The 27,211-nt window shown below is 38.3% G+C and overlaps 1 long non-coding RNA gene across 1 annotated transcript; it reads right to left on the reverse strand.

Moving 5' to 3' along the window:
* Positions 1 to 13,641: 13,641 nt before the first annotated feature.
* Positions 13,642 to 14,228, reverse strand: LOC115114013 (uncharacterized). Its single transcript, XR_003861178.2, has 3 exons — positions 14,167 to 14,228; positions 13,985 to 14,079; positions 13,642 to 13,831 (listed from the first exon to the last, which is right to left on the reverse strand). It is a non-coding gene; the product is annotated as an uncharacterized LOC115114013 (long non-coding RNA).
* Positions 14,229 to 27,211: the final 12,983 nt, after the last annotated feature.

The raw sequence follows: 27,211 nt of genomic DNA on the forward strand, positions 1-27,211 counted from the left end.
TGGGACTTAAAAACGGTGACCCCGGAACATGCCGAATTTGCGACATTCTGAAAGGACCCAAAAATAATTTTTAACCATTTTCACAAAAAGTGATTTTTTTAAATTTATTTTTTCGGGACTTAAAAACGGTGACCCCGGAACATGCCGAATTTGCGACATTCTGGAAAGGACCCAAAAATAATTTTTAACCATTTTCACAAAAAGTGATTTTTTAAATGTATTTTTTCACAAAAAAGTGATTTTTTTAAATTTATTTTTTCGGACTTAAAAACGGTGACCCCGGACATGCCGAATTTGCGACATTCTGAAAGGACCCCAAAAAATTTTTAACCATTTTCACAAAAAAGTGATTTTTTAAATTTATTTTTTCACAAAAAAGTGATTTTTTAATTTATTTTTTCGTGACTTAAAAACGGTGACCCCGGACATGCCGAATTTGCGACATTCTGGAAAGGACCCAAAAATAATTTTTAACCATTTTCACAAAAAAGTGATTTTTTTTATTTATTTTTTCACAAAAAAAGTGATTTTTTAAATTTATTTTTTCACAAAAAAGTGATTTTTTAAATTTATTTTTTCGGGACTTAAAAACGGTGACCCCGGACATGCCGAATTTGCGACATTCTGGAAAGGACCCAAAAATAATTTTTAACCATTTTCACAAAAAAGTGATTTTTTAAATTTATTTTTTCGGGACTTAAAAACGGTGACCCCGGACATGCCGAATTTGCGACATTCTGGAAAGGACCCAAAAATAATTTTTAACCATTTTCACAAAAAAAGTGATTTTTTAAATGTATTTTTTCACAAAAAGTGATTTTTTAAATTTATTTTTTCGGGACTTAAAACGGTGACCCCGGACATGCCGAATTTGCGACATTCTGGAAAGGACCCAAAAATAATTTTTAACCATTTTCACAAAAAAGTGATTTTTTAAATTATTTTTTCGGGACTTAAAAACGGTGACCCCGGACATGCCGAATTTGCGACATTCTGGAAAGGACCCAAAAATAATTTTTAACCATTTTCACAAAAAAGTGATTTTTTAAATTATTTTTCACAAAAAGTGATTTTTTATTTATTTTTTCTGGACTTAAAAACGGTAACCCACGACATGCCGAATTTGCGACATTCTGGAAAGGACCCCAAAAATAATTTATAACCATTTTCACAAAAAAGTGATTTTTAAAATTTATTTTTTCACAAAAAAGTGATTTTTAAAATGTATTTTTTCACAAAAAAGTGATTTTTAACATTTATTTTTTCGCAAAAAGTGATTTTTTAAATTTATTTTTTCGGGACTTAAAAACGGTGACCCCGGACATGCCGAATTTGCGACAATCTGGAAAGGACCCCAAAAATAATTTTTAACCATTTTCACAAAAAAGTGATTTTTTTATTTATTTTTTCGGGACTTAAAAACGGTGACCCCGGACATGCCGAATTTGCGACATTCTGGAAAGGACCCCAAAATAATTTTTAACCATTTTCACAAAAAGTGATTTTTTAAAATTTTTTTTCGGGACTTAAAAACGGTGACCCCGGACATGCCGAATTTGCGACATTCTGGAAAGGACCCCAAAAATAATTTTTAACCATTTTCACAAAAAAGTGATTTTTTAAATTTATTTTTTCGGGACTTAAAAACGGTGACCCCGGACATGCCGAATTTGCGACATTCTGGAAAGGACCCCAAAAATAATTTTTAACCATTTTCACAAAAAGTGATTTTTTAAATTTATTTTTTCGGGACTTAAAAATGGTGACCCCGGACATGCCGAATTTGCGACATTCTGGAAAGGACCCAAAAATAATTTTTAACCATTTTCACAAAAAAGTGATTTTTTTTTTTTTATTTTTTCGGGACTTAAAAACGGTGACCCCGGACATGCCGAATTTGCGACATTCTGGAAAGGACCCAAAAATAATTTTTAACCATTTTCACAAAAAAGTGATTTTTTTATTTATTTTTTCACAAAAAGTGATTTTTTAAATTTTTTTTCGGGACTTAAAACGGTGACCCCGGACATGCCGAATTTGCGACATTCTGGAAAGGACCCAAAAATAATTTTTAACCATTTTCACAAAAAAGTGATTTTTTTTATTTATTTTTTCGGGACTTAAAAACGGTGACCCCGGACATGCCGAATTTGCGACATTCTGGAAAGGACCCAAAAAATAATTTTTAACCATTTTCACAAAAAAGTGATTTTTTTTATTTATTTTTTCGGGACTTAAAAACGGTGACCCCGGACATGCCGAATTTGCGACATTCTGGAAAGGACCCCAAAAATAATTTTTAACCATTTTCACAAAAAGTGATTTTTTTTATTTATTTTTTCGGGACTTAAAATCGGTGACCCCGGACATGCCGAATTTGCGACATTCTGGAAAGGACCCCAAAAATAATTTTTAACCATTTTCACAAAAAAGTGATTTTTTAAATTTATTTTTTCGGGACTTAAAAACGGTGACCCCGGACATGCCGAATTTGCGACATTCTGGAAAGGACCCAAAAAATAATTTTTAACCATTTTCACAAAAAAGTGATTTTTTAAATTTATTTTTTCGGGACTTAAAAATGGTGACCCCGGACATGCCGAATTTGCGACATTCTGGAAAGGACCCAAAAATAATTTTTAACCATTTTCACAAAAAAGTGATTTTTTTAATTTATTTTTTCACAAAAAAGTGACTTAAAAACGGTGACCAAGGAACATGCCGAATTTGCGACATTCTGGAAAGGACCCAAAAATAATTTTTAACCATTTTCACAAAAAAGTGATTTTTTTAATTTTTTCACAAAAAGTGATTTTTTAAATTTTTTTCGGGACTTAAAAACGGTGACCCCGGACATGCCGAATTTGCGACATTCTGGAAAGGACCCAAAAATAATTTTTAACCATTTTCACAAAAAAGTGATTTTTTAAATGTATTTTTTCGGGACTTAAAAACGGTGACCCCGGACATGCCGAATTTGCGACATTCTGGAAAGGACCCAAAAATAATTTTTAACCATTTTCACAAAAAAGTGATTTTTTAAATTTATTTTTTCACAAAAAGTGATTTTTTTGGAAAGGACCCAAAAATTTATTTTTTTCAAATTTTTTCAAAAGTGATTTTTTAATTTATTTTTTCGGGACTTAAAACGGTGACCCCGGACATGCCGAATTTGCGACATTCTGGAAAGGACCCAAAAATAATTTTTAACCATTTTCACAAAAAGTGATTTTTTAAATTTATTTTTTCACAAAAAGTGATTTTTTAAATTTATTTTTTCGGGACTTAAAAACGGTGACCCCGGACATGCCGAATTTGCGACATTCTGAAAGGACCCAAAAATAATTTTTAACCATTTTCACAAAAAAGTGATTTTTTTTTTAAATTTATTTTTTCGGGACTTAAAAACGGTGACCCCGGACATGCCGAATTTGCGACATTCTGGAAAGGACCCAAAAATAATTTTTAACCATTTTCACAAAAAGTGATTTTTTTTATTTATTTTTTCACAAAAAGTGATTTTTTAATTTATTTTTTCGGAAAAAACGGTGACCCCGGACATGCCGAATTTGCGACATTCTGGAAAGGACCCAAAAATAATTTTTAACCATTTTCACAAAAAAGTGATTTTTTTAATTTTTAAATGTATTTTTTCACAAAAAAGTGATTTTTTAATTTATTTTTTCGGGACTTAAAAACGGTGACCCCGGACATGCCGAATTTGCGACATTCTGAAAGGACCCAAAAATAATTTTTAACCATTTTCACAAAAAGTGATTTTTTAATTTATTTATTTTTTTATTTCTTTTTTCGGGACTTAAAAACGGTGACCCCGGACATGCCGAATTTGCGACATTCTGGAAAGGACCCCAAAAATAATTTTTAACCATTTTCACAAAAAAAGTGATTTTTTAAATTTATTTTTTCGGGACTTAAAAACGGTGACCCCGGACATGCCGAATTTGCGACATTCTGAAAGGACCCAAAAATAATTTTTAACCATTTTCACAAAAAGTGATTTTTTAAATTTATTTTTTCACAAAAAGTGATTTTTTTTTTTTATTTTTTCGGGACTTAAAAACGGTGACCCCGGACATGCCGAATTTGCGACATTCTGGAAAGGACCCAAAAATAATTTTTAACCATTTTCACAAAAAGTGATTTTTTTAAATTTATTTTTTTCGGGACTTAAAAACGGTGACCCCGGACATGCCGAATTTGCGACATTCTGGAAAGGACCCAAAAATAATTTTTAACCATTTTCACAAAAAAGTGATTTTTTAAATTTTTTTTCACAAAAAGTGATTTTTTACATTTATTTTTTCTGGACTTAAAAACGGTGACCCCGGACATGCCGAATTTGCGACATTCTGGAAAGGACCCAAAAAATAATTTTTAACCATTTTCACAAAAAAGTGATTTTTAAATTTATTTTTTCAAAATGTAACAAAAAAGTGATTTTTAACATTTAAAAAAGTTTTTTTAAATTTATTTTTCGGGACTTAAAAACGGTGACCCCGGACATGCCGAATTTGCGACATTCTGGAAAGGACCCCAAAAATAATTTTTAACCATTTTCACAAAAAAGTGATTTTTTAATTTATTTTTTCGGGACTTAAAAACGGTGACCCCGGACATGCCGAATTTGCGACATTCTGGAAAGGACCCAAAATAATTTTTAACCATTTTCACAAAAAAGTGATTTTTTTAAAATTTATTTTTTTTTTCGGGACTTAAAAACGGTGACCCCGGACATGCCGAATTTGCGACATTCTGAAAGGACCCCAAAATAATTTTTAACCATTTTCACAAAAAAGTGATTTTTTAAATTATTTTTTCGGACTTAAAATTTATTTTTTCAAAAAAAGTGGTGACCCCGGACATGCCGAATTTGCGACATTCTGGAAAGGACCCAAAAATAATTTTTAACCATTTTCACAAAAAAGTGATTTTTTTAAATTTATTTTTTCGGGACTTAAAAACGGTGACCAAGGAACATTTTTTCTGGAAAGGACCAAAAAATAATTTTTAACCATTTTCACAAAAAAGTTTTTTTTTTATTTATTTTTTCACAAAAAAAGTGATTTTTTAAATTAATTTTTTCGGGACTTAAAAACGGTGACCGAATTTGCGACATTCTCTGGAAAGGACCCCAAAAATAATTTTTAACCATTTTCACAAAAAAGTGATTTTTTAAATTTATTTTTTCGGGACTTAAAAACGGTGACCCCGGACATGCCGAATTTGCGACATTCTGGAAAGGACCCAAAAATAATTTTAAACCATTTTCATTTTTTAAATTTATTTTTTCACAAAAAGTGATTTTTTTATTTATTTTTTCACAAAAAAGTGATTTTTTTAATTTATTTTTTCGACTTAAAACGGTGACCCCGGACATGCCGAATTTGCGACATTCTGGAAAGGACCCCAAAATAATTTTTAACCATTTTCACAAAAAAGTGATTTTTTTTATTTTTTCACAAAAAGTGATTTTCTAAAATGTATTTTTTTTCACAAAAAGTGATTTTTAACATTTATTTTTTCAAAAAAGTGATTTTTTAAATTTATTTTTCGGGACTTAAAAACGGTGACCCCGGACATGCCGAATTTGCGACATTCTGGAAAGGACCCAAAAATAATTTTTAACCATTTTCACAAAAAAGTGATTTTTTAAATTTATTTTTTCGGGACTTAAAAACGGTGACCCCGGACATGCCGAATTTGCGACATTCTGGAAAGGACCCCGAAAATAATTTTTAACCATTTTCACAAAAAAGTGATTTTTTAAATTTATTTTTTCGGGACTTAAAAACGGTGACCCCGGACATGCCGAATTTGCGACATTCTGAAAGGACCCCAAAATAATTTTTAACCATTTTCACAAAAAGTGATTTTTTAAATTTATTTTTTCACAAAAACCCGTGATTTTTCTGGAAAGGTATTTTTAACCATTTTCACAAAAAAGTGATTTTTAAATTTATTTTTTCACAAAAAGTGATTTTTTAAATTTATTTTTCGGGACTTAAAACGGTGACCCCGGACATGCCGAATTTGCGACAAAAAGGACCCCAAAAATAATTTTTAACCATTTTCACAAAAAAGTGATTTTTTAAATTATTTTTTCGGGACTTAAAAACGGTGACCCCGGACATGCCGAATTTGCGACATTCTGGAAAGGACCCAAAATAATTTTTAACCATTTTCACAAAAAAGTGATTTTTTAAATTTATTTTTTCGGGACTTAAAAACGGTGACCCCGGACATGCCGAATTTGCGACATTCTGAAAGGACCCAAAATAATTTTTAACCATTTTCACAAAAAAGTGATTTTTTAAATTAATTTTTTCGGACTTAAAAATTTTGACCCGGACATGCCGAATTTGCGACATTCTGGAAAGGACCCAAAAATAATTTAACCATTTTCACAAAAAGTGATTTTTTTAAATGTTTTTTTTTTCGGGACTTAAAAACGGTGACCCCGGACATGCCGAATTTGCGACATTCTGAAAGGACCCAAAAATAATTTTTAACCATTTTCACAAAAAGTGATTTTTTTATTTATTTTTTCACAAAAAAAGTGATTTTTAAATTAATTTTTTCGACTTAAAAACGGTGACCCCGGACATGCCGAATTTGCGACATTCTGAAAGGACCCAAAAATAATTTTTAACCATTTTCACAAAAAAGTGATTTTTTAAATTTTTTTTTCGGGACTTAAAAACGGTGACCCCGGACATGCCGAATTTGCGACATTCTGGAAAGGACCCCGAAAATAATTTTTAACCATTTTCACAAAAAAGTGATTTTTTTTTAATTAATTTTTTCGGGACTTAAAAACGGTGACCAAGGAACATGCCGAATTTGCGACATTCTGGAAAGGACCAAAAAATAATTTTTAACCATTTTCACAAAAAAGTGATTTTTTTTTATTTATTTTTTCACAAAAAAGTGATTTTTTAAATTAATTTTTTCGGGACTTAAAAACGGTGACCCCGGACATGCCGAATTTGCGACATTCTGGAAAGGACCCAAAAATAATTTTTAACCATTTTCACAAAAAAGTGATTTTTTAAATATATTTTTTCGGGACTTAAAAACGGTGACCCCGGACATGCCGAATTTGCGACATTCTGGAAAGGACCCAAAAATAATTTAACCATTTTCACAAAAAAGTGATTTTTTAAATTAATTTTTTCGGGACTTAAAAATGGTGACCCCGGACATGCCGAATTTGCGACATTCTGGAAAGGACCCAAAAAATAATTTAACCATTTTCACAAAAAAGTGATTTTTTTAAATTTATTTTTCGGGACTTAAAAACGGTGACCAAGGAACATGCCGAATTTGCGACATTCTGGAAAGGACCCAAAAATAATTTTTAACCATTTTCACAAAAAAGTGATTTTTTTTTATTTTTTTTTTTCACAAAAAAGTGATTTTTTAAATTAATTTTTTCGGGACTTAAAAACGGTGACCCCGGACATGCCGAATTTGCGACATTCTGGAAAGGACCCAAAAAATAATTTTTAACCATTTTCACAAAAAAGTGATTTTTTAAATGTATTTTTTCGGGACTTAAAAACGGTGACCCCGGACATGCCGAATTTGCGACATTCTGGAAAGGACCCCAAAAATAATTTTAAACCATTTTCACAAAAAAGTGATTTTTTAAATTTATTTTTTCACAAAAAAGTGATTTTTTTTATTTATTTTTTCGCAAAAGTGATTTTTTTTATTTATTTTTTCACAAAGTGATTTTTTAAATTTATTTTTTCGGGACTTAAAAACGGTGACCCCGGACATGCCGAATTTGCGACATTCTGGATAGGACCCAAAAAATAATTTTTAACCATTTTCACAAAAAAGTGATTTTTTAAATTTATTTTTTCACAAAAAAGTGATTTTTTAAATTTATTTTTTCGGGACTTAAAAACGGTGACCCCGGACATGCCGAATTTGCGACATTCTGGAAAGGACCCAAAAAATAATTTTTAACCATTTTCACAACAAAGTGATTTTTTACATTTATTTTTTCACAAAAAAAGTGATTTTTAAATTTATTTTTTCGGGACTTAAAAACGGTGACCCCGGACATGCCGAATTTGCGGCATTCTGGAAAGGACCCCAAAAATAATTTTTAACCATTTTCACAACAAAGTGAATTTTTTAATTGATTTTTTCGGGACTTAAAAACGGTGACATGCCGAATTTGCGACATTCTGGAAAGGACCCCAAAAATAATTGAACCATTTTCACAAAAAAGTGATTTTTTAAATTTATTTTTTCGGGACTTAAAAACGGTGACCCCGGACATGCCGAATTTGCGACAATCTGGAAAGGACCCCAAAAATAATTTTTAATCATTTTCACAAAAAAGTGATTTTTTTAATTTATTTTTTCGGGACTTAAAACCTGTTAGAGCTACTAGTTCCCCTTTGGGAACTCACCCCACCCCCCCTGAGCTGTAATGTGGCGCAGGGAACGCAAGAAATAATCCTAAAAATATTTAACCTCCACAGAATCGCTTGAAAAATGGCTCAAATGAAAGATAAAGAAGTTATTTATCTACCCATCAAGTCAGATTTCTAAAATGTTTTACGGCGAAAACATAGCACATATTTATGTCCAACCACCACTGCATACATACTTCATTAGCTTAGCCAAGTAGGAAAAAATATGCAATCAACAAACGCAGGATTAAAAGAAAAATAATTTCACTAACCTTTTGAAATCTTCATCAGATGACAGTAATATAACATGTTACACAGTACATTCATTTTTTTTCAATAATATGCAATATATATCCATAAATCTCTGTTTACAATTATGCATCGTTCAAAAATGCTACTCCAATGTCAGGAGAAATAAATAGCTCCGGCAGATAACGTCAGCAAACAAGGAATACACATCATAAACTTTGACTAAATATGCATGTTTTACATATGTATGGCAAGATAAACTTCTTCTAAATGCAATTGCTATGTTACAATTATTTTTAACGTTACATTTGGCGTTTACTAGGCTATAATAGAGAGTCGGCGCTTTCAGTTAGCATGCTGACTCCTCTATCATGGAGTCGGCAGAAACCCAAAATGAAGACGTAAATATTCCCTTACCATGGCTGTTCTTGCTTCAGAAGATGTGGAAGGGTTAATACTCAAAAAATAATTTTTAACCAAGTTAGCGTTCAGTTTGCAAGTCTGTGTCTTTCCGTTCTCAAACTAGACACTTTTCGGTTTGCGAAATGTATGCAAATTTCAAGTGGCTGCGCACCAAAACGTCGAAAGTATACATTATATTTCGAGTAAACTTGTCAAACTATGTTTATAATTAAGCCTTAGCATGTTATAAAGGTCTACAGCAATCGTGAGGGCGAACAGATTAGCACACGTTGTTCAGTCTGTCCTGGGAGAAAGAGAGAAAATCTTCAGTCTCCCATTGGTGAAACTTTTTTGTTCACCAAAAAGGACGTTTGGTCACGCTGAACGACCTCGTGAGCACGTGATTCTCGCAGTTACAGGCCCATCGAAAGCAGGCTTCACGCTGAAGACATAAACGTGTTTTGGTTATAGCTCTTTGGGAAGTGTGTAAACAATGACGTCAAAGTGATGGCAACTTTTCCCATTACAAGAGAGACTTTGGGAGAATGCATGCCCTGAGAGTTCTGCTTTAGCTAGAGACAAAATTTAAACGGTCCTATTCGATAACAATTTTTAATTGCATATATTAGCAACTTTTGACAAATTTATCATGGTTTATATGGGTGCCGAATTCCTCCAGAAGGGGCAGTATTCAGGGCTAGCCCCAACAGGTTAAAAACGGTGACCCCGGACATGCCGAAATGGCGACATTCTAGAAAGGACCCCAAAAATAATTTTAAACCATTTTCACAAAAAAGTGATTTTTTAAATTTATTTTTTCACAAAAAAGTGATTTTTAATTTATTTTTCGTGACTTAAAAACGGTGACCCCGGACATGCCGAATTTGCGACATTCTGGAAAGGACCCCAAAAATAATTTTAAACCATTTTCACAAAAAGTGATTTTTACATTTATTTTTCGGACTTAAAAACGGTGACCCTGGACATGCCGAATTGGCGACATTCTGGAAAGGACCCCAAAATAATTTTAAACCATTTTCACAAAAAGTGATTTTTTACATTTATTTTTTTCACAAAAAGTGATTTTTACATTTATTTTTTCGGGACTTAAAAACGGTGACCCCGGACATGCCGAATTGGCGACATTCTGGAAAGGACCCCAAAAATAAATTAACCATTTTCACAAAAAAGTGATTTTTTAAATTTATTTTTTCACAAAAAAGTGATTTTTTAAATTTATTTTTTCGGGACTTAAAAACGGTGACCCCGGACATGCCGAATTGGCGACATTCTGGAAAGGACCCCAAAAATAATTTTAAACCATTTTCACAAAAAAGTGATTTTTTACATTTATTTTTTCGTGACTTAAAAACGGTGACCCCGGACATGCCGAAATGGCGACATTCTAGAAAGGACCCCAAAAATAATTTTAAACCATTTTCACAAAAAAGTGATTTTTTTTATTTATTTTTTCACAAAAAAGTGATTTTTAAATTTATTTTTTTCGGGACTTAAAAACGGTGACCCCGGACATGCCGAATTGGCGACATTCTGGAAAGGACCCCAAAAATAATTTTAAACCATTTTCACAAAAAAGTGATTTTTTAAATGTATTTCACAAAAATGTGATTTTTTTTTTTTTTTTTTCGGGACTTAAAAACGGTGACCCCGGACATGCCGAATTTGCGACATTCTGGAAAGGACCCCAAAAATAATTTTAAACCATTTTCAAAGTGATTTTTTAAATTTATTTTTTCGTGACTTAAAAACGGTGACCCCGGACATGCCGAATTGGCGACATTCTGGAAAGGACCCCAGAAATCATTTTAAACCATTTTCACAAAAAAGTGATTTTTTAAATTTATTTTTTCGGGACCCCGGACATCCCGAATTGGCGACATTCTGGAAAGGACCCAAAAAATTATTTTAAACCATTTTCACAAAAAATTATTTTTAAAATTTAGAGAGAGAAAAAAAAGAGAGAAAAAAAAGAGAGAAAAAAAAAAGAGAAAAAAAGACAGAAAAAAAAGGGGGAGAAAAAGGGGGAGAAAAAGGGGGAGAAAAAGAGAGAAAGAGAGAGAGAAAAAGAAAGAGAAAGAGAAAAAGAAAGAGAAAGAGAAAAAGAAAGAGAAAGAGAAAAAGAGAGAATTTTTTTTTTAATTGAACCCCAGAGGAAAAACTAAGAATACTCATGGGCGAAGGAGCAATGGCTCCTCTTGCAGCCAAATATGTATTTTCCTACCATAGCCTGAGGGACACTGAATAATAACATCTGCATAGTAAACAGTAACTTACTTATTATTACTATTATTGTTATGACTATAATTATTAATGTTTATCATTCCAAATATGGGTGGTAATGGTAGTGATAACAGTTTAGTGATGGTAGTAGTAGTAATGATGATTGTAGTTGTAGTACTGATATAAAGAAGAAGATGACCGTTATTTAGTTATAAGTTAGTTATAGTTTCATTTTCCATAATTTTATTTTATATTTATTACATTACATCTACTATTGACTGTTACCATTTTATTGTTATTATTTCTGTATTTAATTTTGTATTATTATTTACTACCATTTTATATTATTATTTGCTATCATTTATAATTTGTTACAATGTATATTGTATACATTGTTGCTTTGGCAATATTGACAATGTTTTTCATGCCAATAAAGCAGCTTGAATTTGAAAGAGAGAGAAAGAGAGAGAAAGAGAGAAAGAAAGAGAGAGAGAAAAAAAGAGAAAAAAAGAGAGAGAAATACTTATTTTACACCATAATTTGCAAATAAATTCATAAAAAATCCTACAAATGTGATTTTCTGGATTTTTTTTCTCATTTTGTCTGTCATAGTTGAAGTGTACCTATGAAGAAAATTTACAGGCCTCTCTCATCTTTTTAAGTGGGAGAACTTGCAAAATTGGTCCCAGGTTAAATAATCTATCATTTGAATCAGTTCCGGTTACCTTCAGATTAGTCCCGTGACACTTGTGGGGAACGTAGGGCAAAAGCGGAGAACATTGTGACAAGTGGGGTCAAGTTTGTAGCCCAAAGATTTTGGATTTTACAAACAGAAGTTGGCACATAGACGGTTCTGACTTCAGACAAGTCCCCTGACACTTGTGGAGGATGTAGAGGAAAATTGAGAATACCACAGTGTTCGCGAGGGTCTCCAATTTCCAGAGAGTGGTCATACGAATTTGTAGGTCAAACTGTACGGAAGCTAGAGAAGTTTTTGTGAGAAGACCGATCATAGGTATGTCTCATGTTTGACAAACACCGCTCTAGGTCCACCATCTTTCACTGCAGATATGGAGGTGTAACATAAGCAGTTAGAGGATTGAGACAGATACGATGCGTCTCAATCTCTCTAGTTGACAACTGATCTATTTGAATGGGTATTTTTTACATTGATTCACGTACCTTTGCGTCATTTGACTCAAAATAAATTCGTTCCATTCTTTTTGAAGTCTTAGTTTCAGTTTCTCTTTTAAAGAATTAATTGATCTCATTTGGCTCTTCATTCATTCGTCACTCGTCAACAGTTTGCTGTCGCAACTGAAGACAGAATGTGAAAGACACAGCAGATGAACTACAGAAGATTTGAACTGAGCCTGGTCAGCAGTTTGGAAGACTTATGCTCACAAGTATAGCACAAAACACTCACATGATGTTCAATCGTTCCAAGCACCGTGGACAAGTCCATTTGATATCTTCACTGTCATTGCTGCAGAAAGCAACAAAGGCTCATTGGTCTAGGGGTATGATACTAGCGTAGGGTGATAGAGGTCCCGGGTTCAAATCCCGGATGAGTCCTTTTGCAGATCCTTTAACCTGTTAATGACAAAAAATATTTCTCAATTACAAATTTGGTAATTATTGCATGTGTCAATGAGCGCTGTTTCCACCAAGCTTGAAACCGGGGACCTTGCGCCTGTTAAGCGAATGTGATAACCAATACTCTACAGAAACTGCTAGGAGAACAATCAGCAAGGAGTAAACTGTATTTTACAGATATTCATTGCATAAAGTCAAATAAGGTATTTCTGAAAAATATTTCTCTATTACAAATATGATAACTTTTGCATGTGTCAATTACCTTGGTTTCTGCCCTGTTTCGAACCAGGGACCTTTAGCATTTTAAGTGAACGTGCAAACCAAAACACTACAGAAACCGCTGCTTGAACAATCAGCATAAACTCCACCACCCACACTATGATCCAACTAGGTCAGTATGCACTACTACACCCTCTCACAACTAAGCGTTGTTTTTTATTTCCATATGCAGATAAAGCATCATTGTTCATGTAATATTAGCATTAGAACTCTAGGAAGAGGAAAGTCATAAAATCATATAGAAGAAAAGATGTAGTTCAAAAACATTTGTTTCCGAACTACAACTCAATTTATTTAAAAATGACAAATTCAGTGCAAAGTAATGTAGTGCATTGGTGTCTAGATCCCTGTTGGGTGGCAAAGTGTCACAAGAATCCTGTGGGGAGAGAAAACATTAAATTAATGGGTGTTAGGTAATCAGGGTTCAACAAAGCACTTCAAGTCCTCAATTCCTTCAAAAAAGAGAGAGAAGGAGAAAGGAGTATGGTCCCTGCAGTAGGACTACATGCTGGCCATGAGGTTCTCCAAGTGGTACTCCAGGAGGCTGGAGAGCTCAGTGACCAGAGACTCTGCTGCTGGTCAAACATGTCATCTAGCAGAGCCATCAGCCCGCCCTGAAGAGAACACCACACAACACATAGAAAATGGATCTGAGTTACTAGCTTATCAAGAGGAGAGACAATTAGAAATACTCCCCCTAAAATGGCATTGAAACCTGGTTAACCATGAATATGGAAGTAAACAGGAAGTAACCTCTCTACTCTTACATTGAGCAGCAGCAGGTATCTGTCAGCCTCTGGCTCCATGTCGGCAGGAAGGAGTACAGGAGAGCGTACAGACGCTCCACGAACCCACCAGGGTGCTAAAGGAAACAGAGGAGAAAAGAGGAATTTAAGTGAAACTGCTAATAGAGAGCTATCAAAACATGTACCAGTGAGATGCTACTTACCACCATCAGGGACTTCTGAGCTGTCATCATCCCAAACAGCACCAGCTCAAAGAGGACATCTATCATGTTCACATGATGGATATAGGACAAGAAAACACATTTGGAGAAAGTAGGAATGATTTCATATATATCAGTTACTGTGATGTATAAAAGACATTCATGTGGAAGAACTCAGTGAGACTTGAGAGTTAATGAACTCACCTTGGCCTCAGCCAGCTCCCTCTCAATGTCATTCCGCTTGGAGGGGTCACTCAGGTAATCCACAAAGTCGTTATAGGTACGGATGTTTTACTTTTTAATAAAGTAAAAGGAAAGTTTGGTTAATAATATAAATCCACAACATCAAAAGTAATTCCTAGAGAACAAAGGTAATTCTCCAAGTCAAAAAGGTAAATCCACAAGGTGGTAGGGTAGGTACAGCAGAAAAGCCTCAAAAGATAATCAAAAATGAATAAACAACAAAAACAGAGTACCACAAGAGAGTCCAAGTGGCACAACAAATGTTCACAGCATTTCTGGGGCTGGGTGCCAACATTCAAACACAGAGCAAAGAACTGAGGAAAACTAAGGGTTTAAATACAATCAAGGGAAACATCCTAGATCACTATCCCTACTCTGAGACAGTTTGTGAATATGGGCCCTGGAAGAAAGCTGTTGCCCAATACTTTTCACAACAGTTGCGACACCACAAGACCCTCAAGGAGGAGTAGGCAACCCTGTTCCTGGAATGCCGCAGGTACTGCAAGATTTTGTTCCAACCAGGCCCTAAAACAGGGGTGCATTCAGTTCGTTTGAACGTTATCTATGTTGCGGAACGGTTTATACTGATTGACACACTTTCCCAAAACGTTCTTGAACAGACTTTTAGCTACGTTTGCTCCGTTCAGTGGGTGTGTCGGGTGTGGCTTGAATCAACCAGTGACGTATTTTAAAGGGCACTGGTTCATTTTGAACCCACAACCCAACACTTCCCCATTTTCCAACTGGTCATTCAGTACAGCACCACTTCCATTCAATTGAACGTTCTATTGCTGAGCTAATTGATCAGTTCAGTGATAGCCTAAATTCAGCACACCTGGTCTTCCAAGTCTTAAATCAAAAACATGAAGCACTCCAGGACCAGGGTTGCCTACCCCTATTAGTAAATGCTAATTGTTACGCTTTCAACATGTTAATGTGACACACACAAGATTGGCGTTGTCTATCAGGAGTTTGAAGCACATAGTCAGTTTCACTTATTTTCTTTTCAATTAAATAAGGACCAGCGAAACGAGCTGACAGTGAAGATCCTGGAACAGGTAATAACACCAGTACTTGGTCACCTGGCTGTATTGGACGAGAAACAGCCTCTTTATCATAGTGTCTTTTCATGCTGCTCTGTGAGGAAGACAGACCTTCCTTTGCGAGAGCACAAGCTTGGTGTAGGCGCTCACGAAAGCGACTAACGTAGTCCAACACATTCTCGTCTCCTGTACACAACTCTTGGGACAAGAACTGTTCTTTAAGGACTTTCATTGGTCCTCTCACTGTGTGACCAAACACTAGTTCAGCCGGGCTGAAACCTAGGGACTCCTGCACAGTTTCACGAGCAGCAAACAAAACTAGAGGAACTCCCTCATCCCAATCTTTCTCAGATTCCAAACAATATTTACGTAGCATAGACTTCAGTGTCTGATGCCATCTTTCAAGCGCACCCTGAGACTCTGGGTGATAGGCGCTTGACACACGGTGCGTAATTGACAAGGATTTTAACACCTGCTTGAAGAGCTTGGATAGGAAATTGGTACCTTGATCGCTTTGTACCACCTTAGGTAACCCGAATATCGTGAAGAATTTTATTAAGGCTTTACTCACTACCGGGGCTGTAATCCTTCTCAGAGGAATGGCCTCGGGGTATCTTGTAGCCATACACATAATCGTTAACAAAAACTGGTTACCCGATTTTGTCTTCGGTAACGCTCCGACACAATCAACACGCTTGAATGGTTCACCTATGACGGGTATGGGACAAAGAGGAGCGGGAGGAATAACCTGATTTGGTTTTCCTGTTATCTGACATGTGTGGCATGTCCGACAGAACTGAGCCACATCTTGTTTTAAACCCGGCCAAAAGAAATGTCGAAGGATCCGATCATAAGTCTTTGTGATTCCTAAATGACCAGACCACTGGTGATCATGAGCAAGAGACAACACATTTTGTCGAAAGGCTGTAGGAATCACTATTTGATAAACAGCATTCCAATCTCCACATGCGTCAACATGGGATTTCCATTTACGCATGAGGAGATTACCATCAATGAAGTAAGCCACGTTCTTCTTCTTCACATCTTCCAATGAGACAATACTAGAAAAACATTTAGCAAGCTTGTTGTCAACCTTTTGGTTAGCAATCAGCTGCTCACGAGTGACTGGTAACTGTATTGCATCAGCAATAAGTTCAACGTTCTTTGATTCTTTCCTGGGCTGTTTGTCAGAGGTGATCAGCTTCTCAGAGGTATCACACAATCCATCCTCTTGATCATCCTCTTTGAACAGAACAGTGTTCGACAAATCTATCACGTCACCCTCTTGTCGTGTCTGAGCACGAGTGACAGCACAAGCAGGGAACACATGTGGATAACTCTGTGCCAGCTCATTCGAGAGAGAGTGGTTACTTTTATCCAATACTTCCAATACGGGTACTACCTTTCCTCCGGCAATATCGTTACCCATTATAAAGGTCACACCTTTCACTGGCAACATAGGACGTACCCCCACTCGGAATATTCCACTGATTAACTCCGAGTGTACCTTCACAAAGTAAAATGGCACTGGGACAAAACCCATTTCAATACCCTGCACTAACACACTGGAACCACAGTATGTATCGTCAAATAAGGGCAACACATCAGACAATATAAACGACTGTGAGGCTAAAGCTCCAGCATCTCTAAGGATTTTAACCGGACGCTGAGACGCTTCGTCATTCGTTAGGGACACAAACCCCTCGAAAATGAACGGTTCATAACTGCGGTCGGGGACTGGGCCTTTCAAACTACATTTACCCTGAGGCACCTGTTTTGTTGCAGACCTCACAACCGTACGAATTAGACCAACACCAGCTGGCGGCTTGGCACGAAGAGGCATCCCTTGTTTGCGTTTAAGCATGAAGCAATCATTAATCATATGTCCCACTTTATGACAATAGAAACAGGGACGCTCATTCTTCTGGCGTGCTTGATATACTACTGCTGGCCGACTAGGGCTAAAGGTTGGAAACTCAGTGGCTCTACTCTCAGTATGAGCCGAAAACACACTCTTGTGCGTCAACACAAACTCGTCTGCCAACACAGACGCTTCTGCCAGGGAGGATACTTTCTGTTTGTTTAGGTAAACTACAATGCGTTTGGGTAAGCAATTTTTAAACTCTTCCAACAAGATTAACTCCCGGAGAGAGTTGAAATCAGTTACCTTACTCTCAGCATGCCATTTATCAAACAGATTTCCCTTGTCTCTAGCAAATTCCACATAAGTCTTACTAGAAGTCTTTCTATGAGACCTAAATCTCTGTCGGCCTCAGGCACAAGCTCATAGACACGAAGAACAGTAGCTTTGACCACTTCATAATTCAAACTGTCCTCCAGAGGTAGCGCTGACAAAACCTCTTGGGCTTTACCAGTTAATTTACACTGAAGCAATAGGCACCATATGTCTTCAGGCCATTTCAATGCAACAGCTATTCGTTCAAATACACAAAAATAGGAGTCAACCTCAGACTCTCTGAACAAAGGTACTAAGGCAATCTGCCTACTAATGTCAAACATGTTTGAGGACACAGCAGGTGAGGATGACTCACTAACAGTGACAGCAGGACCGGAGGCTAGCCTCGCTGTCTCTGCCTCCAGTTCAATCTGGTGCATTTTAAACGTCATCTGCCGCTGTTCTTTATCTGCCTCAATTTTACACATCTCCAACTGGAGAGTCTCTCGCCTAATTTGGTCTCTCTTCCGCCTCCAGTTGGAACTGTGTTGAACGGACATCCCTCCTGGCATCACCGGTTGACAGTGGGGAGAGTGGATCAAAACGGGGCAATGTGGCTGGAGCTTTAGCCTCGCCCTCATTTTCAGACACCAATGGGCTTACAGGAGCAGCAACATCCCCTACAGGGGTAGTAGGCTCAGGCAGCGGCAACACAAGCACCTGCTCTTCCAACAATACATTTAACACCAGCTTTTTAACCTCCGCCTTAACTAAACTCTGCGGAATCGATATTGAATAATGGTCAGCCAAGGTCATTAAATCAACTCTACGACATTTATCAAATACTCCCACGAAGGGTTATCCAAAAAGGACTTCAACTCAAAAGTAGCCATCTTAACCTACTTCACAAGAGCCAACGAAAATAGCAAACACTAATGCTACCTCAGCTATAACGTTCAACACTGAACTATACCACTAAAACATTCTGCATGAGCGGCATGGGTGTCAGTAAAGATAAGTGGGTGCTCGTCCGGGATTTATGTTACGAATCCCTTTTGGCCCGACAGTCTAGGGGGGATGGTAATGAGACCCGTAACATAACTCATACAAATTCTAATAGTGACAAAGTAAAAGTGAAAACGAAATAACCACGACAACTGAAATCTACCGTCAAACTAAAAAAAAAAAAAAAATACAGTGGGTGGTCCGCCCAGTTCTAACTAGTGTATTTAACAAAGTTTACCTACGGGTAGTGTATGCCCATGGGTGACTTGTTCCCCATTTTCCCACCAGTAAACAAACACCATAACCAAAAACAATACTCACAGGTGAGGACAAAGTGATATGGAGGTGCTCAAACAAAAGAGAGGTCAATACAAAAGAGAGAGTGAAACAGAGAGACCTACAGACATGGCATTTTACAGAGAGATTGAGCTTTACAGCAAACAACTGACAGGGTTTTTAAACAAAGGGAAAGGAACGGTGATTGGGTAGGAAACAGGAGGAGGTGTGTCTTCTGATTGATGATTGGTGACTGATTGGGGAGTGATGATTTTCACCTGTGAGGGGAGAAGGAGAGAAAAGAAACACACTCACAGGATACACACAGGATACTTGTATCCGTAACACTAATGAACTGAATATTGTTTGTGAATTTCCATATTTCTATAATGTTTCAAGTAAGACCCAAGTGCAGACTGTGTTGAAGTTACAATGTTTATTACAGCAACATGGGCAGGCAAACGGCAGGTCAATGCAGGCAGGGGTCTATAATCCAGAGTGGTGGGGCAAAGGTACAGGATGGCCGGCAGGCTCAAGGTCAGGTCAGGCAGAGGTCGGTAATCCAGAGTAGGCGCAACGGTACAGGACAGAAGGCAGGCTCAGGGGCAGGCAGAGGTGTCAGGCAGGCAGGCTCAGAGTCCAGACAGGCAAGGGTCAAAACCAGGAAGGCGAGAAAAAGAGAGACTGGGGAAAGCAGGAGCTGAGAAAAAGGCTGGTTGACTTGACAAACAAGACGAACTGGCAACAAACATACAGAGAACACAGGGTAAAATGGCACCTGGAGGGGGTGAGACAGGTGAAACCGATCAGGGCGTGACAATATCAATGATGCTAATATCAATGAGTTGAATTGTTCAACATGTGCAGTTAAGGTTAATACAGCATTGGTGATGAAAGGTACATAATGCATTGCCATCAGGCCACTGCATGCTGTGACATGTGCCTGGATGGTGACACATCTTCAAGGTTCCTGATTGAATACTGTGGCCTTCGGTGGTACCGGAAGGAAGGGCCTTACCTGGGAGTACAGCAACACACTCTCTCTCTCTCTCTGACTCACAGCCATTCTGTCAACCACAGGAGGTTGGTGGCACCTTAATTGGGGAGGACAGGCTCGCAATGGCTAGAGTGGTATAAGTGCAATGGTATCAAATACATCAAACACATGGTTTCCATGTGTTTGATGCCATTCCATTCGCTCTATTCTAGTCATTATTATGACCTCTCAGAAGCCTCAACTGCTGTTAACATGTATTGTATGTAACCGCTCAAATTTATACAAACTGCTACGGACACAATCACTGACTTATATTCACTTATCCCATTCACTTATTCCATTCACTCTTGTCTGGGATATACAGTATATATATATACAGTGCCCATCCAAGAAGGCTCAAGGTCACAAATAAAATGATGTCAAATCACGGTATATCTATAGTAGCTTTGATTGGACTGATCATGTCAACATCACACTTTCAAAATCTTAGCTAGCAGTCATAATCATGAATCAAGCCGACAATTATGTAATATGCCGGGGAGATATGTATACTGTAGCTAAGAAAGTAATACTAAGTGTATGTTGTGTAGTAAGCTGTTAGTAGCCCATGTGCCTCACCCTAATAATTTGGTAATATTTTCCCCTCTTAATTTTGCCTAATGTTCTGACTTGGTGGTGCACATGTAGCCTATAACCTGTTATAAGAGCTTTCATTGTCTGCTTATATGCCCCCTTTATTTATCATACGGTCTGACTTGGTGTACAGGGAGAACACTGTAAGAACGGCCCATATTCTGAATTCTGTCGCTGTATATTTAAAAAGTGATGTACAAATAGTTATATTGACTACATCTGCCCTAGCTCGCTCATTAATGTCTTAATCAAAATTACAGATTGCCTCTTATCATCCCCTTATGCCATAATTTGTACATCTGAATTGTCAGTATAAACCACATTTGTTTAAGCAAGTTAGCCATATCAGACCTCACAAGTGGCACAGCAGTCTAAGGCACTACATCTCAGTGCTAGAGGCGTCACTACAGAATCTGCTTTGATCCCGGCTGAAACACAACCGGCCGTGATCGGGAGTCCCATAGGGGCGGTGCACAATTGGCCCAGCGCCGTCCGGGTTAGGGGAGGGTTTGGCCAGAGTAGACCGTAATTGTAAAATAAGAATTTGTTCTTAACTGACTTGCCTAGTTGAATAAAAATAATATCTGCTATGTTTTTAAAAAAGGCAATAAATGAGACTGAATAAACTGTTTCACTGCCAGACAAGGCTCCGCTGAATACTTATGTAAAATATAAAAATAAAAATAGTTTATACATTTGCAGAAATGTCTAAAAACCTGTTTTAGCTTTGTCATTATGGGTTATTGTGTGTACTTTGATAGGAAAAAATGTATTTTATGCATTTTAGAATAAGTCTGTAACGTAATAAAATGTGGAAAAAGGGAAGGGGTCTGAATACTTTCCGAATGCACTGTATTGGTGCATTTATTTATTTATAATTATGGCAGATTTGGTCCTCCACAGAGCAAAGTCATTGTAGCATATCATTTCACTTGCCCTGTGAGAACCATAAGCATGGGCTGGCTTGGCTTTGCTGTACCGTGTCCATATAATGTAGAAAAATGGCTCTCTATCCCAAACCGTTCAATAGTTCAAAGTGTTCAAAGCGTTCAAAGTGTTCAAATTAACTTGATTGAGGTGTTTGCATTGATGACATCCTGATTTACTCCCTGAAGGAACAAATACAGCATGTGCAAAAGGTTCTTCAACGGCTCCTTGACCATAACCTTTACGTGAAGACTGAAAAGAGCGCCTTCCATGTAACTGATAGAGGAATTCTAAATCCCTTTATGTTTTGTTGCCAAAACCAATTCAATTCACACTCATTTCTAATTCATGATAAGTTGTAAGTTTATCATTTGCATGAATTAGCAAGAGACCAGTCTTAAAAACAAGTTCAGCATTTATTCTTGATGAGTACTGCCCCATAATACAAAGAACATTACATTTTAAAGAAAGAAGACATAAAATGACGTCATCAGTTTCACACCCTCTCCCAGCCTTACAATGGCGCAGTATTCACTCCTGGAGATAGTTTCACTCCCCTCATAAACTACATTCCAACCTGTCTAAAGGATATACTTCTCTCCACTAATGGAATCCAACCAAAACATTCTTATCTGTTTGATCCCTCTTTCCCAGGAGACACAGACAATTAATTCATTTCTGCTTACATTTTCAGTAACAGCTCAACTAAAAACATAATAGTATTAGAATAAATGATTCTAATCATTAATGTATACATAATTGATCATCTAAACTATATTTTCCTCTAACAGTAACCTCTGTACATTTCCTCGGCTTCGTACTGACACCTGACGGGATCAGCATGGATGAGAACAAAGTCACCGCCATCAATAACTGGCCCAAGCCCACCACTGTTAAGGAACTCCGTTTCATTGGGTTCTCCAACTTCTATCGCCAGTTCATTTGGAACTTCAGTTCTATGTCCGTTCCCCTCACTGCCCTTACCAGCCAAAAGACCTGGACCTTTCTATTGACTGATACCACCTTGACTGCGTTCAACAACTTAAAACGCCTCTTTACCTCAGATCCTGTCCTTCGCCAACCCGATCTGACCCTTCTTTTCACGCTGGAGGCGGATGCCTCCGGAGTAGGAGCCATACTCTCTCAGTGGGTGAGAACAACTTGCAAATCACAGCCCTGTGCCTTCTTCTCCAGGAAGTTATCCCCCGCTGAGAGGAATTACGATGTGGGGAACAGAGAAATCCTTGCCATCAAGCTGGCCCTCGAGGAGTGGCGCCACTGGTTGGAGGGCGCACAACATCCCTTTCTCGTCTTAACAGATCATTGTAATCTGGAATATATCAGAGGGGCCAAGAGGTTAAGCTCAAGACAAGCCAGCTGGGCTCTCTTCTTCACACGCTTCCATTTTCATGTTACTTACATCCCTGGAAAGAAAAACGTAAAAGCTGATGCTCTCTCCCGCCAGTTTGACCTTCCGACCAGTAACTCAGACCCTACACCCATTTTTCCTTCCTCTTGCATTATGGGACCGGTACAGTGGGAGGTTCACTCTGCCATACAAGAAGCGCTAACCTCAGACCCAGCTCCTCCTGAGACACCAGCTGGGAGGAGTTACATACCAGCAGCTGTTAGACCCTACACATCCTTGGGGTCAGGACATTCGGGCATTACACGAACCACCAAACTTCTAGCCCACTAGCACCCAACGTAAGGGATGGTGTACTCTCCTATCCAGTCTGTGCCCAAACCAAAAGCCCTCGTCACCTCCCTTCCGAGAAAATTCAACCTTTGCCAATCCCTCACAGACACTGGTCCCACATAGCTGTTGACGTCATCACAGACCATCCTGAATCATCTGGTAACACCACCATCCTTGTCATAGTAGACTGTTTTTGAAAAATGTGTCGTCTGGTTCCTCTTCCTTATCTACCTATCGCCATGGAATTTGTGGAGTTTATGTTCCAGAAGGTGTTACGTCTATATGGGATTCTGGAGGACATTGTCTTTGATTGTGGGCCCCAGTTTGTCTCCCGGGTGTGGCAAGCCTTCTGTGACTGACTGGGGGTCGCCCTCAGCCGCTCCTCCGGGTACCATCCCCAGACCAACGGGCAGACGCCTGAACCAACAATGTTCTGCCTCGCCACACAACTGGAGTTGTGTGGGCCAAATACACTCAGAACTCACTCATGCACTCATCCCTCATTGCCTACCTACGCCACTCTTTCACCCCGGACAGCTTGTGTGGCTCTCTACCAGAGACACCCGGCTTCGCCTCCCCTGCAAAAAGTTCTGTCCTCGCTTCATTGGTCCCTTCAAGATAACCCATCGCTTCAACCCTGTCACGTACCACCTCCAGTTACCGCGTCAGTATAATATCTCCTCGTCTTTCCATGAGTCTCTGTTAAAACCAGTCACCTACAGTCCTCTTCATCCTCCAGTCTCTACCCACCGTTCGACGTCGGAGGGGAACCTGCCTACGCCATATGGGCCATCCTTGATTCCAAACGCCTGAGAGGGTCGCATCCACTACCTAGTGGACTGGGAAGGTTATGGGCCTGAAGACCGGTCCTGGGTCCCCGACCAAGACATCCTCGACCCAAAAATGATTCAGGCATTTCACCATAACCGTCCAGAACGCCCCGCTCCCCGACCTCAGGGCCGACCCCCAAACAGACCCACTGGACATCAGCCTCGACGCAGAACGTCGGGTCAGTCCACGACCTCGTCGAACCAGCATCCCGGACCTCGTCCGCCTCTGCTCCCCCGCCTGCCCGCTCCGTTGGGTCATCAGGAGAAAGGACCCGGTGGTCGCTCTGACAGAGCTCTAGAGTTCCTCTGTGGAGATAGAACAACCTTCCAGAAAGACAACCATTTTTGCAACATGCCACCAATCAGACCTTTATGGTGGAGTGGCCAGACAGAAGCAACTCCTCAGTAAAAGGCACATGACAGCCCGCTTGGAATTTGCCAAAAGGCACCTAAAGGGCTCTCAGACCAGGATAAACAGAATTCTCTGGTCTGATGAAACCAAAATTGAAATATTTGGCCTGAATTTCAAGCGTCATGTCTGGAGGAAACCTGGCACCATCTCTACGGTGAAGCATGGTGGTGGTAGCATCATACTGTGTTTTTTTTTGCGGCAGGGACTGGGTGACTAGTCAGGATTGAGGGATAGATGAACAGAGCAAAGTACAGAGAGATCCTTGATGAAAACTTGCTCCAGAGCGCTCAGGACTGGGACAAATGTTTACCTTCCATCAGGACAACAACCCTAAGTACACAGCCAAAACAACGTAGGAGTGTCTTCGGGACAAGTCTCTGAATGTCCTTAAGTGGATCTGCAGAGAAGAATGGGAGAAACACCCCAAATACAAGTGTGCCAAGCCTGTAGCGTCATACCCAAGAAGACTCGAGGATGTAATTGCTGCCAAAGGTGCTTCAACAAAGTACTGAGTAAAGGGTCTGAATACTTATGTAAATATGACATTTCCATTTTTTTATATACATTTGCAATAATTTATTATTTTCTTTTATGCTTTTTTCTTTTATGCTTTTCTCTTTTATGGTTTGTCATCATGGGGTCATCGGGTGTAGATTGATGAGGGGGAAAAAAACAATAATACATTTAGAATAAGGCTGTAACGTAACAAAATGTAGAAAAAGTAAAGGGGTAAGAATACTTTCTGAATGCATTGTACACTGAGTGTATAACACATTAGGAACACCTGCTCTTTCCATTAAATACATGGACTGACCAGGAGAATCCAAGTGAAAGTTATGATCCCTTATTGTCATGTAAAATCCACTTCAATCAGTGTAGATGAAGGGGAGGAGACAGGTTAAAGAAGGATTTTTATGCCTTGAGACAATTGAGACGTGGATTGTGTGTGTGTGCCATTCAGTTTGTGAATGGGCAAGACAAAATATTTCAGTCCTTTTGAACAGTATATGATAGTAGGTGTTAGGTGCACCGTTTTGAGTGTGTCAAGATCTGCACCACTGCTGGGTTTTCCGCGTTCAACAGTTTCCCGTGTGTGTCAAGAATTGTCCACCACCCAAAGGACATCCAGCCAACTTGACACAACTGTGGGAAGCATTGGAGTCAACATGGGCCAGCATCCCAGCATCCCTGCGAAACCTTGAAACCAAGCCCCGACTAATTGAGGCTGTTCTGAGGGCAAACCGGGGTGCAACCCAATATTAGAATGGTGTATAATACTGTCATGTATAATGTATTAAAGCATGAGTTGCCTTGGTGTTGAGGCAAACCTTTACAGTATACGCGTTAAAGTCATTTTAGTCTGCAAGGCTCAACAGTACAGCTGCATTTCACCGTAAAAATAAGATGAGTGCCTGAGCTTAATGATGAATTTGGAGGGATATTATGGTGATGAAGAATGAGCTGTAGTCAAGGAACATCATTCTTACGTAAGTATTTCTCTTTTCCATGGGATAGGGCAGTGTTCAGTACGATGGCGATTGTGTCATCCGTGGATCTATTGGGGCAGTATGCAAATTAGAGGCTGCTGCCCTATCTACAAAGGCATGGGACACTGGTCACTTTAATAATGGAACACTGGTCACTTTAAATAATGTTTACATACTGTGTTACCAACTTCATACGTACAATACAAGTCAAAAGTTTGGACACACCTACTCATTCAAGTTTATAAAATATTTTTTTAAACTATTTTCTACATTGTAATAAACTTTTCTAGGTCAGCAAATAACAGACTGGAATACCGGAAGTCGGAAGTTTACATACACTTAGGTTGGAGTCATTAAAACTCGTTATTCAACCACTCCACAAATTTCTTGTTAACACACTATAGTTTTGGCAAAATCGACTTTGTGCATGACAAAAGTAATTTTTCCAACAATTGTTTACAGACAGATTATTTCATTTATAATTCACTGTATCACAATTCCAGTGGGTCAGAGCTTTACATACTCTAAGTTGACTGTGCCTTTAAACAGCTTGGAACATTCCAGAAAATGATGTCATGGCTTTTTCTGATAGGCTAATTGACATCATTTGAGTCAATTGGAGGTGTACCTGTGGATGTATTTCAAGGACCACCTTTAACCTCAGTGTGTCTTTGCTTGACATCATGGGAAAATCAAAAGAAATCATCCAAGACATCAGATAAAAAATTGTAGACCTCCACAAGTCTGGTTCATCCTTGGGAGCAATTTCCAAATACCTGAAGGTACCACGTTCATCTGTAAAATCAAATCAAATCAAATGTATTTATATAGCCCTTCGTACATCAGCTGAAATCTCAAAGTGCTGTACAGAAACCCAGCCTTAAACCCCAAACAGCAAGCAATGCAGGTGTAAAAGCACGGTGGCTAGGAAAAACTCCCTAGAAAGGCCAAAACCTAGGAAGAAACCTAGAGAGGAACCAGGCTATGTGGGGTGGCCAGTCCTCTTCTGGCTGTGCCGGGTAGAGATTATAACAGAACATGGCCAAGATGTTCAAATGTTCATAAATGACCAGCATGGTCGAATAATAGTAAGGCAGAACAGTTGAAACTGGAGCAGCAGCATGGCCAGGTGGACTGGGGACAGCAAGGAGTCATCATGTCAGGTAGTCCTGGGACATGGTCCTAGGGCCCAGGCCAGTTGAAACTGGAGCAGCAGCATGGCCAGGTGGACTGGGGACAGCAAGGAGTCATCATGTCAGGTAGTCCTGGGGCATGGTCCTAGGGCTCAGGTCCTCAGGGAGAGAGAAAGAAAGAGAGAAG

This window comes from Oncorhynchus nerka, unplaced genomic scaffold (genome assembly GCF_034236695.1).
Source record: "Oncorhynchus nerka isolate Pitt River unplaced genomic scaffold, Oner_Uvic_2.0 unplaced_scaffold_4___fragment_2___debris, whole genome shotgun sequence".
Taxonomy (NCBI): Eukaryota; Metazoa; Chordata; class Actinopteri; order Salmoniformes; family Salmonidae; genus Oncorhynchus; species Oncorhynchus nerka.